We start from the raw sequence: 9,335 nt of genomic DNA on the forward strand, positions 1-9,335 counted from the left end.
GAAATGGGGGTCTCTAGTTGGCAGAGGTAGGTACCTTTGTCCAAATAGGGACCATTGCTTCTAGTCAGGGTAAGGGGATACACTTCTAAAATAACCCCTGCTCACCCCCTTCACAGCTTGGCATGATCAGACAGGCTTATCTCAGAGGCAGTGTATAAAGCATTAGTCAACACATACAGTACTACAGTGAAAACACTACAAATGGACGCCACACCAGTTTAGACAAATAAGTAATCTTTATCTAAACCAAAACAAGACCAAACGACAAAAATCCACAATACAGTATGTGAGCTTGGGCTGGGTTTGAGCAAGGATCGAGGTCTATATGTATGTGTCTTTGGGTATTTTTATCCTTTTTACAAACGCAATGTTTCACATGAGCCAGTGTGCAACAGTTCGATAATACTTCTTATCTTGCTGTCGATAACCCCGGTACGGTACTTCACGTTCTTCTTGCGTCCACCGTAGATCCTCTCGGAGTAGTCTCACAAAGAGGGGGAGAGAAGGTGTAGCATAATAAGTAGGGTGCTCTTGTTGGTCACGTAGGGGAAGGGAGTGAGGGAACACCCAAGTGTTTCAGAACAACTCCAATGGCGTGAGAAGAAAGTGCGAGGGAGGGGAATTTTATAAGGTAGGAGACATGAGAGTCGACCCACTACTCCCCAGCTCTCTCCCTCCTCCCAGCCCACCTGGTGAAGCGTTCACGTACCTGGGTGAGCCACGCTCCTCCAAGAGCGTAGCTGGGCGCAACACAGGAACATTGGCCTCCTGTCAGGTTCCCCCTTCCGTAATCCTCAGGATTGTGCTGATGCTCAATGGGGTCCACCTCGCGACTGCCCCAAGTCCAGAATATATATATAGATACACGGAATAGGGAGATAGTCAAGCGAGGGAAGGAAAGGGTAGGAACAGCGTGGAGGGAGATCTGAGGAAGACACAGTAAGAATGCCGTCAATACACAGTCCACCTTAACATGTAGCAAAATCCAAAGTATATACCATTACATAGAACAGTAGCACTGACTGTAACACACTACCTGTAAAGAAAAAGGAGGAGTGGTACCAGGAGAGAGAAGAGGGTGTTTTGCAGACTTCTTACACGACAGCTATTATGAAGAGACAATAAACAATGAATTTTGTACATGCAAATCAAAACACGCTACTGAAGAAACGAAGTATGAGACAACTTCCCACCTACCCAAGTTAGGTGCAGAATAGCCTGGTATGCAAGGGTTGAATTCACCTGGCCACCCCATACTACTCTCTCCTAAGTGTAAACAAACAAAAAAGGCCATGTAAGAAGAGAAGGCGAGTACATTAATATTCCTGCACTGCTACCAAAATGAAACGGCTTTGGAATGTAAATGTAAATGTAAATGTAGGTGTCTTGTAAAGCGCACTGCTGCCCTGAGGCGTCGTGGCGCTGTAGACCACAACACCAAAGCAATATGCGATAGTATCACTTGTCATGCTCCAAGAGAAAACAGTAAATGAAAGCCTGGTTAGAGCTTAATGTTATGCTCAATTGAGTGTAATGCGGATCTCTGGTTTGGGAGGCTAAAACAACTCCTGAGTCCTCAGGAACCAAAATACACCAAATGTCACAATGCAAGATAAGGTATCCGATAGACTCAGCTGTGAAAAAAAAATAATAAAGATCAAGTAAAAGAGTCAATAGAGAGTCAATGCGCTTCCCGCTCTATGTAAATCAGAGAGCGCGCGCTGTAGCCGGAGTAAATGGCAAAAGGTAGGTTACCCCTAGACAAGATGATCCCTGCATGAGACCGCAGGAGGCTGCCAGTCTTGTCAACAGGGAACAAAGAGGAACAAAACTCAGAAGCAGCTCCGGGTTCTCCTCCGCAAGCGACCGTTTAAAAAACACTGTCTCGCCAACGGAGGAGACGGGAGTAACGCGGGTCAAGGAACACTGGAAATACGGCAGGTAACAATCAGGGAAGTAAACACTGGTGCAGAAGCACCCTTACCGCCTCTGAGTCAGTAGAAATGGATCAGCAATGTCGTTAAGTTCACCAAATAATCAGCAGTGTCCGGAACTCCTTGCCTCATTATATTTGATTACTACCGTGGCGTTCAGATCACATGGGGCGAGCCTCACGAGAGGGATGCCGGGAACAGTAGTTTTCTCTGGTGTTTCCTGGTTTCTTTCCCGATACATGTCAGTCAGTGTACGTCAGTCATATGCGGCCTGACACCTCCTGGCTTTCCAGTTTTCCTGGTCTGCGTTCCGGTCCCCTTCAGCAGCCTTGCTTCCTCTGTGGGAGTCGGCGTCTCTGGCATACACGATGCTTGTGCTTCGACCTCGCTTCTTCCGGGATTCCCTGTTTCAGTCCTGGTGCCGGGATTTTCCCGTTTAGCGATTGGCTCTTGCTCCGTGACGTGGTGTCCTGCAGCGTGGTCCTAAGACAGATGCTCCCAGTTAAAGGTGTATTGCCCCGACAAAGCGGACTGGTCAAAAGGAGCGTGACTCTGGAATCCAAACCAAATTGAAGATTTGTCCGGCTGTGGAGAAAGGAGAGGATCTTCTCCTTCAGGTACACTCTACCACTCAGTTATACAGTCAGTACCCTTGTGGGGTGCAGGGGAATCATGACGCAGTATCAAATATATCCTTAAAAATAGGTTATTCACTCAAATCAAGGTTCTAGCAAAAAAAAACTCCACCCTGAGTTAATACGACGTTGTGACAGATAAATATTCCAAACAACGGAACACTACGCGAGGTGCGTGATGTCGGGCCCGGAGTCAAGCAGACCCACAAGAACAGTACAGAAGGTGATGCCTCTGTTCCTTACTGCAGCGCAGGGGAGGTGAGACGTCGGTTCCTTAAAGTGTCGGGGAGGTGACGTCATGGCTGGCTGCGAGGCGTCGGTTCCTTACGACAGTGCCATGTGGATGGATTCGGGAGACACCACTTCGAGGATCGGCTACGCGTTGATGAAGCACTGGCATTGATGAAGTCGGGGCTGCGGTGCGAGTCGTAATGGTGCATCGTGGGTGTCATGAGCGGGATCGTCGGCTCCGGTGCAGGCAACGGCCTCGATGACAGCTTAGGAGTTGATGCGGCAAGATGTCAGCAGGCGTCGGGCCTACGGTGCAAGTTGGGGTGGTACGTTGTTCTCCTCACGAGCGGTACCCACGGCTTTAGTGCAGGTTACGGAGTCGCTCACCGGCGTCAGTGTTGCAATTTCCTTCTGAAGCAGATGAAACAGCGGTTCCAGATGCAGAGGAACAGAAGGGATGAAGTCTTTGTGTCACTGAGAATTCAGAACAGGAGGCAAGCTCAGTTTCAAGCCCTTGGAGATCTTTCCTTCAAGCAGGTGACAAAGCAAACAACAAAGTCCTTTTTTTCTTTCCTTGGAAGCAAGCAGCCACTGCAGGCCAACCCTAGACAGCAAACAGCACAGGGGCAGCATTCCTCCTCAGCTTATCCGTCTCTTCTCCTTGGCAAAGGTTCCTCTTGATTTCCCAGAAGTGATCTAAAAGTCTGAGGTCTGGGCCCCAATATTTATACCACAAAATCATTTGTTCTCTGAAGTCAGAGAGTGTCTGTAACCAGCCAAAACCAGTTCTGTCTTCACTGGTGCAGCTTCCTGGCAGGCGGTGGAGATAGCATTGTGGTAGGCAGACCAGGCCCATTCAGGTGGAAAACAAATCTCTCCCCCTACTCTAAATGCAGCCCAGTTCTATTCAGCCCAGCCCTGACTCACCAGACTTCTGGATCCACTGCCCTTCTCTAGCCCTTGTCAGCCAAAAGCCAGTCATGCAATACACAAACCTAGAAGAGGCACACTGGATGGTTAGGCAAGAAAATACCTACTTTCTAAAAGTGGTATTTTCAAACACAGAAAGTAAAAATCACCCTCACTTAAAGATGCACTTTACCATTCTGAGTTCAGGCATACTAAATGTTACTTTTCTATCTTGTTCCCAGGGTCAGTTATGTGTATAAGATGTTATACACAAACTCCCCATTCTGTACAATGGGAACAGATAGCCTTGCAATAGTGAAAAACGAAATTGCCAGTATTTCACTATCAGGACATGCCACACACATCAGGGCATGTCCTACCTTTCACATACAATGCACCCTGCCCACAGGGGTACCTTGGGCCTACCTTAGGGGCGACTAATATGTAGAAAAGGGAAGGTTTAGGAACTGGCAAGTGTGTGCACTTGCCAAGTCGACATGGCAGTAACAGACTGCACACAGGCTGTGCAATGGCAGGCCTGAGCCACATTTTACAAGCTGCTTCTGTGGGTGGCACAACCAGTGCTGCAAGCCCACCAGCAGCATTTGATTTACAGGCCCTGGGCACACATAGGGGCCGATTCCGATCCGGGTCGGAAGGGCACCGAACGCGATCCGGCCAGAAAAACTACGAGCTGTACGCGTGTGTTCCGGTTGGCTCATACAGCTGTACGAGCGAGCAAGTACGATGCGAGCTACATGAAATTCACCGACCCAGTCGTTTCCGGGTCCGAACCGCTCCATACGTCTCGGTCATAAGCTAACCGTGGCGTGCAATGGATGCGATTCACCACCGAGCCGATACAATGCACGCGTCGGACAGCCCGTGCGAGCCGGAGTGTCCGGCTCGCAAATCGTCTGGGTGGTTGCCTTTGGGGGTCCGCGTCGGACTCCCTGTCACCCGCAGCCCTACGACTTGGACACAGGGGGAGACCCATGGGTCTCCCCAGCACAGGCATGTACGGTGCGGATGGCACCGACGCATACCCACTGTAGGGGGCGCACTTGTCCGCGACGTACCCATTCAGTCAATGGGAGCCCATGTACGCGTCGTACGACCGGCTCCCATTGACTTCTATGGGAGTCCGACCGAACCGAGTCCGGCAGCATACGGCCGTATCGTACTCGCTCGGTCGGACTGCAGGACTCCGGCTCGGTCGGAAAACACTCCAGATCCTGCTTGGTAGGAGTGCTTTCCGACCCGGATTGGAATCGGCACCCTAGTGTACTGTACTAGGGTCTGAGAAGTAAATCAAATAAGCCAATCATGGAATCACTAATCCATAACAATCATTTACAAAGGGAGCACTTGCACTTTGGCACTGAACAGCAGTGGCAAAGTACCCAAAGCATCTTGACCAGAAAAAAACCAGAGTCCAACAAACAGCAAAACACAGGAGGTAAAGGCAAAAAATGGAAGGGAGAACCACGCCAATGGTGCCAGGTCTAACAGTGTGCCTCTACACCTCCCTTTATAAGTTAGGCAAATAGCAGGATTCAGTGAACTCACCAGTTTCTCCATGATGAGAGCCAAGTTATGGGTATCTAGAAGCTCATTTAGCTCCCTCCCCTCCTTTGAGTGAGCAAAATGTAGACCTTCATTCAACTAGCAACTACCATTAGAAGCACCATCCTAAGGAGCAAGATTACACAAGTGGAAGCCCAATTAAGGGCATGGAAATGTTATAAAAACAGGTGTGAAGGTTTAGGTCATTATGATGAACTGCTGCTTATATCCGTGAGCAAGGTGAACACACCGAAATGCTTTGGGGAGGCTGACATTGTTTGTGCTTTGGATTGCATTAAAATGATTGTATCCAGTACATAATGCACTCTCCTTGCTTTCTCAGGGCTCTGTGAGAAGAAACTGTAAATACAATGCCAGCATAGCCCAATGCCATGTGAGTCGGGACTACCTCCAAAACAGCTTTGTATCTCCTGCACTATGGAAGTGATGATTGTGGAAGGGTGCTACATGCTTTTGCAGATTTCCGTGTTCAAGGGCCTTCCCAGTCTTTGGTAGGGCTGGTTATGGGATGTCTGGACTTTATCAATATTTACACAGGAACAATGTTTAGGTTATTATGATAAACTGAGTTTATACCCATGAGCAAGGTGAATGCACCGAAACGCGTTGGGGAGAAATACATTGTTTGTGCTTTTGATTGCATGAAAAGGATTGTATCCAGTACATGAATGCACTCTCCTTTCTTTCTCATAAAAAAGAATATATATATTTATGTGTATATATATATATATATATTATCTACTGGCGGTAGATAGTTAAAGTTAGGACCTATTTATCATAGGAAATTCGCAACATTCTATTTCCAATAACTTTGAAGAATCTTCGCAAAATTTTCAAAACTTATGGCCCGCTCCGGTCCGCTCCTATCTTGAAAGTTTCGGGGTGATTCGGCAAGCACAGGCTGAGAAAAAAGGGGGGTCCCAAAACCTGTTTTCCCCATGCAATTTCCCGTAGGAAACTTTAGCTGGGGCTACAGCCCGAACTGCTGAACGGAATTGCACCAAATTTGGCAAAGAGGTAGTTCTTGGTTCAGAAAGAACCCTTTTTGTTAAATGGTGTAAATCCGTTCGGTAGTTGCTGAGAAAATCAAAAGTAAAAACATAGATATATCTATGGCCGCGCAGGATCCGCGCACCCTCCCGATCACGAGCATTATTTTATTTTATCTTATTTTAAAACACGCCCTGTGGCGCATTTTAGGTTGGGGAATTCATTCCTCTTCAATCCTGAGGGTCCCTGGGGTCTAACTAGCCCACCATGTACCTCCAGTACGCGCCACAGAGCTGTGTTGCAGAGTGGTGTAAAAAGGGGCGAGGCCTGGGCCACCTCTCTGCAACGCAGGGCAGTGGCGTTACTGGAGGTACCTGGTGGGCTAGTCATTCATAGAGGTACTCACACACCTAGTCAGTCCTGCAAATAATTAATCACACTGCCATTTACTCACCTATATAGTTATACACACACCAGCTCAATCACTCATACAAATACTAGCACATTCCTACAGTCTTATACAATCACTGATACAAGCACACACTCATCCATACAGCCACTCTCACAATCACATACTCTCACTTATAGCCATTTATATACTCCAACACACATATATACTGCCTTTCACATATGTAGTTACTCACACATGTACCACTGAGATATACATTCACTCATTAGCACACCCATACACACATTCACCCACCCAGTCCATCACAGATGCACTCTTGAAACCATGCACCCAGTGAATCACTCACTCACACATCTATGCACAGAGTCACACACACCCCACCCACACAAACACTCAGGCACCCATACAGATACTCAGACAAACAATCAATAACCCATATAGACACTCATGTAGCTATTCACAAACCCATGCAGATGCTACACACCAACAGACAGACGGATACAGACATTCACACAATTTAGTTACTAACCCATGCATTCAGTAAGATACGTTTAATCACTCACTTATAGAGTCAGTCACGCACCTACTAAATCATCCATTCAGACACTTATTCACCCACTCATTCTTCAATACACCTTTCCCTATATATATTAAACATATTTAAACTTTACAGAAACACAGAGTCACTGGATGGTGTCATCAGTGATGTCATCAGTGATGTCATTTGAGATGTCATCAGTGATGTCACTGACCATGTCATGAGTGATGTAATATGTGATGTCATCAGCAGTGCATTGCGGGGGCACGAGTTATAGTTAGCTGAACTAACTATAACGGGGGAATTTCTATGGTTTTTAATGAGTGAAATGTCCAACCAACTCTAACGCCTCTGAAACCTATGGTTTTTTCAGTGAATATATATATATGTGAGAACCCCGAGGATCTGGCGGACCGGAAGTGGAGTGAAACGGGCCTGGACACTGTAAACGCATCGGAAGAGCCCAGCGATCTAGTGGTCCTTGTAGTTTTGCCACATCAACAATCCAAAAAGACGAATGCAGACCCAAGATAAGTGCAATGCAGGTTTATGCAGAAAATGCCCGCACCTCTGCCATTACGTGTTTCAGCTCAAAGAGGCCTTGATCACATGACACGTTTTGGAGACATTTTTTTACCATTTTAAAGTAATAGTGCAACACGCACGTGATGAGCTTGCCTGAGTAGTCATAGATATGGACAACACATTCAGCGATGTCATAAATCCATTATTGCAATACCGCTTTGTGAATTCATTTCATTGTTGAAATACAATAAATATGTGCTAAGGAAGCAGAATTAAATAAATAGTCATGGTCGCATAAATATTTAAAAACGCAAATTGACATTGAATAATATTCAATAAAAAATTGCTAAACAGGAGCTGAGAATCGATTTAAGAACAAGAAGCGATGCAATGACATTAAATTATTTAGAAGTCAAATGCACATCTAAAATCATGTCACAATCAGATCCAGACCGATAAAAAATAGCTCATCTGCTGGCAACACCTTTTATAATAAAATACTGGTGGCAATTTGTTATACATCTATAAAGCACATCAATATTTAACAAATGCAGTAATACAAAACTCTCGTCCTGCCCAAGTGTGCCAATGGATAAAGAAGTGTTTAAAAAACAGACTGTGAGGCGGTACTACTACCAGCTGTGTTAGAACAACTATCTGAGATGGATCATTTAAAGGCAAGACTCAAGAAACCCAAGGCGGATTCAAAGGACCTCAAGAACTTTCGGTCCATCTCACTGCTCCCGTTCCCGGCGAAGGTCATCGAGAAAACCGTCAACAAACAACTGACCCGCTACCTCGAGGAGAACAACATCCTGGATCCATCCCAGTCCGGGTTCCGCAGCAACCACAGCACCAAAACTGCCCTCATCGCCGCCACCGACGACATCAGGGCCCTGGTGGACAGCGGCGAGACCGCGGCCCTCATCCTCCTGGACCTATCAGCCGCCTACGACACGGTCTGACACTGCACCCTACGCACAGGCCTCCACAACGCAGGGATCCGAGACAAGGCGCTTGAATGGACCACCTCCTTCCTCTCTGGCAGAACCCAGAGCGTCCACCTCCCCCCTTTCCATTCCGAAGCCTCCAAGATCATCTGCGGCGTACCCCAAGGATCATTCCTCAGCCCAACATTGTTCAACATCTACATGGCCCCGCTCACCCACGTCGCCAGACTGCACGACCTCAACATCATCTCCTATGCCGACGACACACAGTTGATCCTCTCTCTCACCAAGGACCCCCTCACCGCCAAAACCAACCTCCACAAAGGAATTAAAGCCGTCGCCGAATGTATGACGAACAGCGGTCTGAAGCTGAACTCAGACAAGATGGAGGTCCTCGTCTCCACCCCCTCAGCCTGGGACGACTCCTGGTGACCAACCGCCCTGGGAGCAGCACCGACACCCACCGACCACGCACGCATCCTGGGATTCCTCCTCGACTCAACACTCTCTGTGACCAAGCAAGTCAACGCCATCTCATCCTCCTGCTTCAACACCCTCTGCATGCTCCGCAAGATCTACAGGTGGATCCCACCGACACAAGAAGAACGGTCACCCAGGCCCTCGTCA

The 9,335-nt window shown here is 47.5% G+C and overlaps 1 long non-coding RNA gene across 1 annotated transcript; it reads right to left on the minus strand.

The window, feature by feature from the left end:
* Positions 1-264: 264 nt before the first annotated feature.
* Positions 265-2,293, minus strand: LOC146785203 (uncharacterized). Its single transcript, XR_014970937.1, has 3 exons — positions 1,198-2,293; positions 1,037-1,105; positions 265-925 (listed from the first exon to the last, which is right to left on the minus strand). It is a non-coding gene; the product is annotated as an uncharacterized LOC146785203 (long non-coding RNA).
* Between the last annotated feature and the right edge of the window lie 7,042 nt (positions 2,294-9,335).

This window comes from Triturus cristatus, chromosome 11 (assembly GCF_964204655.1).
Source record: "Triturus cristatus chromosome 11, aTriCri1.1, whole genome shotgun sequence".
Lineage (NCBI taxonomy): Eukaryota > Metazoa > Chordata > Amphibia > Caudata > Salamandridae > Triturus > Triturus cristatus.